Source organism: Myotis brandtii, unplaced genomic scaffold (genome assembly GCF_000412655.1).
Source record: "Myotis brandtii unplaced genomic scaffold, ASM41265v1 scaffold293, whole genome shotgun sequence".
In the NCBI taxonomy this organism is placed as follows: Eukaryota; Metazoa; Chordata; class Mammalia; order Chiroptera; family Vespertilionidae; genus Myotis; species Myotis brandtii.
This window is the reverse complement of record NW_005361201.1, coordinates 121163-131494: the sequence shown is the minus strand read 5'-3', so window position 1 is coordinate 131494 and position 10332 is coordinate 121163.

The window sequence follows — 10332 nt, the reverse complement described above, 5'->3', positions numbered from 1 at the left end:
ATTCATCATTAATCCTAAAAAATAAAAGTAAAATGTTGAACTAAGGTATATTAACTTCTAGGGGAAAAGAATGAATTATTTCACCTGTGCCTATACCATTATGCAAAGTAACTGTATTAAAGTTTACTTCCCTTTGAGTGAATATGTGACATGCCTAACACAGCATTCTCTTAAACTTTGCACAAAGAAAAAGCTGTGATGTATAATGTATTTTTAAATAGAACTATAGCTATATTTTTTGTAACTTTAATCTGTTTTTGTTGCAGTCTGTCTTTTTGTAAAGTCTGCAACAATCCTCAATCAAGTCTATGGAAAAATTATTTATAAATGTGTTTTTAATCATAAATTGTTGAAATTAAAACTTTTCTAAAATGTATTTAGCATTTTCATTTGACCAATTAGGGCACTTTGGGAAGAAAATGAAAATTTATCTAACTGGCCTCAAGGGCAAATTCTTGGTGTGGAGCATCATTCCTCCTGGGTTCCCTTAGAAACGCAAAGTTTACCAAATGTTCCTACATTTTGCCTCTCGTTTGATCTTCCATTGGCTCCATTTTTACAGAAGTGAAAATGGCTTCGGAGATGCTGTTGCTTGGTCAAGGTCACCAAGCTAAGTCTCATGTGCTTTCCTTCCTACCCGGGGAGGTTAGAAATGAAAGGGGGATCTGGAGTGCTTGCTACCCTGCCCTGGCACCACCAGCATCTACTCCAGGCCTGCTGTCTACAGAGGAGGGGCTGCAATACAGTCCTCTTACCACACTTTCCAAATGACCCAGCTCCAGGAAGTGGAAAGCAGCAGTTTCTGATTTCCTCCACACTCAAAGCTCTACACTAAATCCCTTGAGCTCCAAGAGAAAACATGAGTTACAATGTGCTGAGTGTGCATCTCCTTGCCCTTCCTTTGTAATGGGACAAATTGCACCTTGAGAATTGACATGTGCCCTCCCAGGTCAGGTCTTAAGGATCATCATACCTATTTCCCACATGTTTACTGTATGCCGGACACTGTGCTATTTATTTTTTAAAACTCCCTCTATGAGCTAGGACTGTGAGGTCACTGAGGCTCTCAGAAATTAAAGCAATAAGTCCAGAGTCACACTCAACCATGTCTATGGCCCTCTTTATCCATTACCCGCCTGCCTCCATATGCAAGCCTAGCAACTCTGGTAGAAACCAAACGCATTGTATCAGGAGAATCTGAGCATTTGTAAGGTCACCCCTTTCAAATATATATATATTATATGTATAATATATATGTATATATATTTTTTTACATAACCAAATACAGCTAAAAGGGGAGAGATTTTCACATTATCCCCTCTTCCTTCATACAACTAGATAACCAATATGAGCTATTCCAAAGTGCCTCTGCCTTTTACACTACTTGAAGGACATGTGAATGGTTCCTGATAGAAGAAATGGCTCCTGCCTTTAGGTGTTTATTTATAAAATGCAAGGGGTAGGCAAAAGTAGGTTTACAGTTGTCATAACAATAATATAAGAATAAACTTTCAGGGGGTGTGAGGGATGCGGGAAGAGATTGGACAAAAATCTTACACCTATGGATGAGGACAGTGGCGGGGGGTAAGGGCATGGGGTGGGGTGGGAACTGAGTGGAGGGGAGCTATGGGGGGGAAAAAGAGGAACATCTGTAATAATCTGAACAATAAAGATTTATTGAAAAAATAAAAATAAGCTTTCGTGTACTCAAAACTGTAAACCTATTTTTGCCCACCCCTGTATAGTTGAGGGAGACAATATATATGTGTGAATAAATGAAAGAATTTTCATGCAATAAAAACAAAAAAAATTACCAAATGGTAAATACAGACAAAAGATATAGTTCAGTGGAGGCTATGAGATTCAACTGTGCCCAGACAACTTTGAGGGAAACACCAGCTAGAAGCTGTTTACATCCCTCCCCTCCCCTATAGCTGAGCTGGAGCGATTGGAGGCCTGGGTGTTGTTTGCCCCCCTCATCCGTTTTCCACATGAAATACCTCCCCAGGATTGACATTTAGGGAAACCAGATGCACAGAAAGAGGTATGTTAGACTCCACAGCAGCTCTGGGGATTATCCCACTCAGTTCTGCCACTCTGACAGATTCATGGGTTTGCTCCAACACCCACCTCCTGGTATTCATGTCGCTGTGCAACCCTCTCCCCTACAGTATATGTGGGACCTATGTGGGACCTATGAATCCCTTCTAACCAACAGACACGGTAAAGGTGATGGGATGGCATGATTACATGCACACAATTATGTGCTTCCATAAGATTGTAGTGCCTGTATTGCTGGAGTCTCTCCCTTGCTGGCTTTGAGGAATCCAAGTAGCCATGTTGTGGAACCCAACATAGCAAGGAACTGTATGCAGCCTCTGAGCTGAGGGCAGCCTGCAGCCAACAACCAGAAAAAAAAACTGAAATCCTCAGTCCTACCTAGAGCTACAAGGAAATGAATTTTGCCAGCAGCCTGAGTGAGCTTGCCAGTGGTTCTTTCTCCAGTCGGGCCTCAGATGAGACCACAACCCTAACTTACACCTTCATTGCAGCCTGATGAGATCCTAAGCAGAGAACCCAGCTAAGCTGTCCCCGGACTCTTGATGCATGGGAACTGTGATTTAATAAATGTGTGCTGCTTTAAGATGCTAAGTTTGTGGTAATGCTGTTATGCAGCAATAGAGAACTAACACAACACACTGGTGCTCATAACTGTCTTCTTCCAGTTTGTCTTATTATTGTTCATTGCTTTCATAGGCATTCATAGATGTAGACATCAGGGGGACGTGGTAACTCCAAAGGCTTTCATGGGAGAAGCACTGCCCATTTTTAAAGCTGGAAGCAACTTTAAAGATGCCACATAACACAGTACTGGACAAAGTTAATTGCCTGGCATGCAATTTCTGTCTTCAAACTGCCTTCTGATTTCCAGTTAAGGAATTACAGTGGGCTGTAACTGGAGGTCCCTCATCTCTATAGCAACGGTGGGCTTGCCATCCAGGCTAGGTCAACTTCCCTGAAATCTGATGTTTCATTTCATCCTAGCAATGATCTCACCTTTTTCAGTTCCCCTGAAAGTTTGTCGCTTGGGTTCCTGGTCCCCAGCCTCTGGAAAGGCCTTGGCACTTTCCCACATTCAAACCTGATTTTCAGCCCTCTACCCATTCTGTGGGCCTTTGTATCCTTCCAATAAATTTCCTTTGATTGAAGTTGCCAATCATTTGTGAGCCTAGTAACCAAAGGACTCTTACAAATCACAGAGGGAAACCCAAAGCCAAAGCTTCCCAATTCCCATACCAGTTAGTTCTCTGTTCCCTGGTCCTGGAGAAATACAGCCAACAAGTGAATAGAAAAAGCCTTCAGATATGCTTATCTCACCAGAAAATGCAAGCAACTCACCTATGTTCAAATGAATGCAAAGTGCCATTTAAAATACCTGGAAGGGAAATAGTTGAAATAAAAGGCACAAAGAATCTAGGAAACTAGAGCAATAGAATTTGATGAAAATACACACACACACACACACACACACACACACACACACACACATGTATATATATTTTAAATCCAGCTTTAAAACACGTTTCCTCAGCCTTGTCCTTTTCAAGTGATTAGTGTTCCTACAGATAAAGGATAAGGAGATTTCCAAAACTTAAGCAGATAAGCTGTCTGAGCAATCCTATTAATAATATAGAAGACTATGGGTGGACTGTAGATTCTTTACAGTATTTATCACCACTTGGTAGTATTCCAATCTTGAGGGCCTAAAATAGGAGATAAGCTGGAAGGAAACATGTCACTATTATATGTTTAAAAAAAGAGTATAACCTTTTATTTCACTTTTAAAGAAGTGGTTTTACATCTCAATTTCCTATGCATTCAGGTCAATTACTTACTCAGTCGGATAAGTAACTAAATGTGGACTTGTCATGATTGTCAACAATTCACAGAAAAATATAGGTAGTGAATATATTATCAGTGTCCTCCAATAGTCAAGTAATTAACTGCATTTTGAAAGGCTGCAAGAGAATCTTCCATAGTTCATGAGTTAGGCTCAGAGTCTGGTTTGTCCTGTAAATACTGAATTCTATTTTTAAAATATTTATTCGATTATTACCCTATGCTCTGCACTGTTTTATGCAAAAATCATGCCTGTTACCCTACTTTAGATAATAAAAGACTCTCTGTATGAATCTTCTAGAAGTTTATCTTAAATGAAAACATTTTTATTTTGGAGACTATTGATTAAAATCTTTCTAAAATAATAAAATAAGTTCCCCAGATTCCTAAATAGAGTTCCTTGAATATAATTTAACTTTTTCTTCATATTTAAGAAAAACATGAGCACTACTGTTTTGTTAAATTCAATAAACAATTTAAGCCACCTATGACAGAGTCATGCTTTGGGGGCTATTAAATGTGTAGGTCTATATCCTCCTGAAATGAATGACTCTAGAATATTGTATTTTTCAAGTTCTGATTCTATGGTTCTTTGTCTCCAACTTTTTGTGTGTTTGTTATCCTTACCCGAGGATATTTTTCCATTGATTTTTTTTAGAGAGAATGGGAGAGAGGAGAGAGAGAAACGTACACATCAATTGGTTGCCTCCCATCCGCTCCCTGACCAGGGCCAGGGATCGAGCCTGCAACTGAGGTACATGCGCTTGACCAGAATCGAACCCGGGAACCTTCAGCCCATGGGCTGATGCTCTATCCACTGAGCCAAACTGGCTAGGGCTGTCTCCAACTTCTTTTTTATCAGCTTCAACTTTCCTCTTCCCTCTACTCTCATGATTAATCTTTTGTCTCCTGACCTAGGAAAACTGCAGGATTCCAGGGGAACTACAAGCACCAACCTTGCTTCTATACACCATTCCAAGTTAACAGTTGTAACTACTTAAGAAACGCTCTGTTTCTCCCGTGTGGTGAAAGCAATGAGCTTCTTCCCAGGTGTTTTCCTTGCCCATCAGTGGTCTTTCTCATTGTCCACAGGAGTGCAAACTTGTTGACCCTTGGAATTTGGGACCTGATAAGATGCCAGGAATGCTGAATATAAATTATACACCTGTATTCATTATCAAAATCCAACACCCAGACAATAAGAGCATTTCTACATGGAGATATCCTGAGAAACAGGATGAATCCTAGATCTATTAGGGGAAAGGGTGAGACTTGAGGTATGAAAAGAATTATTTTTATTGAGCACCTCTCATTATATCTACTTCAAAATAATACTATAAGGTGGTTACTAGTGGCCCCGTTTTACAAGGGGCATAAGGAGCATGTCGCAGTCACACAGTATGTGTGCAAAGCCAGCATGTACTTGTCGGTATGTCTAGTGACAAAGCCCGTGCTGGTTCCAGAACACCGCACGCCAGAGCTTCATCACATGACATCAGTCACGTGTTTTCAGAATGGGGTGAAACAGGCTGACTCCAGACTGTTCATGACTAATGAGAACAGAGCTTTGGGAGCATTACTCCCAAGGCGGGACAGCTATTTCTATTTCAGGCTGGCTGCCTACAGTGAATTACACTCAACTCATTTAAGCCAGAACGACCTTTCACACAAAAAAACCCTTCGTGTGTGGCTGTGCATTTGACTTAGCCAAAAAGAGGAATGCTTAGCCTTTCGGATTGACTGGTTGGCAACAGCTCTGATTCTCCGACTCGGCCTTCCAAACTTTCACTTCCACAGCTCCTCCTACAATCAATCGCACAAGGTCTCATTTCTATAAGAAATCCCTTATTGCTCTAGTGGGTTTGGTTCAATGAATATAGAGCATCAGCCCAAGGACTGAAGGGTCCCAGGTTTGATTCCGGTCAAGGGCCTATGCCTCAGCTGCAGGCTCGATGCCTGGCCCTAGTTGGGGCATGTGTAGGAGGCAACCAATCTATGTGTCTCTCACACATTGATGTTTCTCTGTCTCTGTCTCTACCTCTCCCTTCCACTCTCCCTGGAAATCAATGGAAAAATATCCTTGGGTGAGGATTAACAAAACAGAACAAAACAAACAAACAAAAAAACAAACAAAGAAAGAAATCCCCTACTCATAACTCATCATGGTCTGCTTCCCTGATTAAACCCTGACTATAAAATACCATGTGGCACTTTTGAAAAGAAATGGGGTGGGGGGAGTTTAGTGGTGGCCAAGGGCTATCTACTGCCCAGTGCCCAGGGAATAGGATGAGTCAGCTAGTTCGAACTTTATAAACTAGGGGCCATTTTGGTTGCCGATATTTTTATAGCCGCAAATCCAGGGGCTAAAACCTTTTTAAGTCAAAGTGCCCTTTACAAATGTATTGCATGGAACTCAGCCACATTCCACTACAGCAATCTGACCCAGCTCAGTGACCAGGCCAGGAGACCCTGCATCCCAGGTCCCACCTGGCTCAGCTCAGCTAGAATATCCATGGCCCGGAAGTCAAAGCCTGGCTGCTCATCCTAGTTCTGACCCCTAAATAAGGCACTTACCTCGCAGGGCTGGTTTCTTCTTCGATCATTATAGAATGAGCTCAAATAATTTCTGAGGTCTCTTAGAAATAAACTTTTATGACAAATAAATTTAAACTCACTAGTAATTCGTAGCACATAAGCAGAACCTGTACTCAACCAAAAGAATTTTGTCAAATATACGGAAAGGGCTAATCCTACAGAGGAAAGGAGGCTCTTAATGAAACCACTAATCCTCAGACTTGAGCCTCCATGGCATTCCTCCTGGCTAACATCACATAAAGCAGATTTAGAACCTGCTGCTGTTATTATTGCAAGAAGTTGTAATTTCCACAAAACTAATCTTACAGGTTGTGAGTCCACTTATTCTCCTGTTGGTTTTAATATCTTGGCTTTTTCTACCAGTTCTCAATTTTCTTTTTGCTGCTCTGTTACAATATTTGAGATGACCTAAGTGATCAAGAGCTTCAGGTAGACATTTGAAGGAAGTGAGCAAACTGGCACCTCACTAACAAGCAGCTTTATGAATGGGATATCCTATATAATAAAAGACTAATATGCAAATCGACCGAATGGTGGAACGACCAGTCGCTATGATGCACACTAACCACCAGGGGGCAGATGCTCAATGCAGGAGCTGCCCCCTGGTGGTCAGTGTGCTCCCACAGGGGGAGCACCAGTCAACCAGAAGCCGGGCTCACGGCTGGCGAGTGCAGCAACAATGGCGGGAGCCTCTCCCGCATCCACGGTAGCACTAAGGATGTCCGACTGACGGCTTAGGCCTGCTACAGTGGGGAGTGGGCCTAAGCCGTCAGTCGAACATTCCCTGAGGGCTCCTGGACTGCAAGAGGGTGCAGGCTGTCCTGAGGGATCCCCCCCGTCCCCGAGGGCACAAATTTCGTGCACTGAGCCTCTAGTTCTAAATAACATAGAGCCTGAGGTTCTGTGGCTTGGAAAGCACCTTGGAGATCATCTCAACAAAAGGTTCCCAAACTTCCATCCTGGACCCTAACTTGGGCCTTCAAGCCAGTGCCAGGTTGGCTAAAGGGTTTCGGGTTTGATTCCGGTCCAGGGCACGTACCTCAATTGCAGGCTTGGTCCCTGGCCCTGGGCATGTGAGGGAGGCAACCAATCAATATCTCTCTCTCACATGAATGTTTCTCTCTCCTTCCCTTCCACTGTCTCTAAAAAACAATGGTTCAGGTGAGGATTAACAAAAAGAAGAAGAGGAAGAAGAAGAAGGAGGAGGGGGAGGAGGAGGAGGAGGAGAGAAAGAAGAAGAATCTCTTACCCTTAGAGACAGCATGGAGGGACCTGGAGAGTATTACAGTAAGCAAAGTAAGCCAATCAGAGAAAGACAACTGTCACATGATCTCACTGTTATGTGGAATCTAATGAACAAAATAAACCGATGAACAAACTAGATCCAGAGCATGCAATACACTAATTTTGAAAGGGGGGGGGGGTTAACCAAAGAATTCTAACATCTCTTCTTGATTCTTTTTTAGAATTTCTATTTCTCTGCTTACATTACCTATCTGTTATTGCATATTGTCTACTTTTTCCATTAACGCTCTTAGCATAATAATGATAGTTGTTTTAAATTCCTAGACTGATAATTCTAGCATCCTTATAGGACATGATGTACTGGGTAAAGAAACCTGGTACTGGTTCCCATGGAGGTTTATACTTATGAGTTTCTGCTCCTAAATCGTGATTCTCTGATTCCACCTATTTAACTCTCCAATTTGGGGAGCAGCAGTTTATCCTGTGATCTCGATTTTCTGATGGCTCTAAGAAAAGTTGTTGATATTCAATTTGTTCAGCTTTTACTTGTTAGAATGGAATAATGACCTCCCAGGTCCTTACATGCCGGAATGGAAACTAAAAGTCCCTCAAGTAGTCTTCAAGTGGAGAAGGATGAGCCCTATGGTAGATGTATACAATGGAAGATAACTCACCACATGGATGAATCTCAAATACACTATGCTAAGTGACAGAAACTTGGTTCAAAGGGCTGGACACTGTGTGATTCCATTTACATAACATTCTGGAAAAGGCAAAACTATAGGGTTAGAGTACAGATCAGTGGTTAACAGTGGTTAGGGATTGGAGTGGATTTGACTACAAAGGGTTAATACAAAATAATTTGGAGAAGACGGTGGAATTGTTCTGTATCTTGATTGTGGTGGTGGTTATGTGAGTTCATGCATTTCTCAGAATTCATAAAACTGTACATAAAAAGTACATAAACTTAAAAAATTAATTGCCATTATAACATCTCATCTGAGTTGTTTGCAAACTCTGCTTGAAGATTTTCTGTGATGGGGAATTAATCTTTTCAGAGGCCACTGGTCCTATGAATACAAAGCTTCCCCATGCTGTGAATGGGTTACAGGTTACCATGATATTAAACATCTCAGCCCTCAGGCAGTCAGGAGTCATTGGACCAATCTTTTCCACAGTGAGCTCTATAAATTCTGTAATTTTTCTCTTATTGCCACAAAGTGAAAAGGGATTCACTATGTTATTAGATAGCTCAAAGATTTTCTTCTACATTGAAACAATATCAGCCCATCTGCAGCGACAACCCTCATTGGTCCGAGGTTTTCCCTTTCTTGGAACCAATTTTCTCGCTCCTTATATATATAACAGTTCATCAGATATTTGGAGATTTGCTACACATTTTCATATTCCCACCATCACCAATTTTTCTCTGAGTAAATGTGCCTGGTTCCTTGGGCTATTCCTCATATGGCATGTTTTTATGATTCATTTCCCAGAACAGGATCTTCATTGTCAATATTCCTTCCCAATTTCCCAAATAAAACATGATGTTTAAGTTTCAATTAGCATAGGATCTATAAGGAAAAATTTTTGTTTATTGAAATCAGTCCCATGATATCTGCCTTCACACACACAGCAGAGAAGGCATAATGCAATCTTCCTTTGCAGACTGAAAAAATTACAGGGTCTCATGACTATCAAGTTTTGTAATCTAACTGTACTGGCTCTATAGCCTCTGAGAGTTCTTGCAACACTTTCAAATTCTAGTATTTCGGGAGAACTCACTAGAAGGAATTCACATACTTAAAACATCACCAAACAAGTCAACAATAACTGTAACACAACCACCAATACCATCTTCAGCATCTATAAAAGGATCCACATCTATAAAAATATCCACAGCTGTCATACCATATACTTGGCCACCCTCCACCACTATGGCATTCTATTACTAGAGCTCCTTACTACACTGACCACTTAAACACTCATGAGGCAAGACCCTCCCATCTTCCAGTAAACAGGAGACCTTTCTTAGGTTCCAGCTAATCCTCTCAGGAAATTGTTTTTCAGTCACAAAGCATCTTGCCATCTACTTAGTTCGCATTCCAGTGGACAGACATTGCCATCATAATATGTACACTCAGCAAGAAATAAATTTTTTACCTCCTGCAGGTTTATGGAACATTAGTTGGAATCCCTTGGTCTATGACTTCAGATGTAGCAAAAGTAGTTTTAACAAACTAGGTTACAAAAAAGGAAAAGAAATTGGGTTGAAGTCTGCCAAACCAAGACATCCCCTCAATGGATATTTGAAACACACGTTGCAAGTTATAACTTGGATTTGACCACAGATGATTTTTCTAACTTCTATTTCTATTAATTCCTAGGTCAAGGAAATAGAAATGGAACAAAGCCTATTTCTACAGGCTAGAAAGAAATGTCTGGATAAGTGGAATTTCTGCTAAAGCAATTCAAAAGTAGAATTTTGCTTGAATGGGTCTATTAAAAATGAGAACAGCTCTGCAAAAAGACACTGACAAAAGAATGAGAAGGCAAACCACAGCTTGGGAGAAATTATTTGTAAAAGGTATT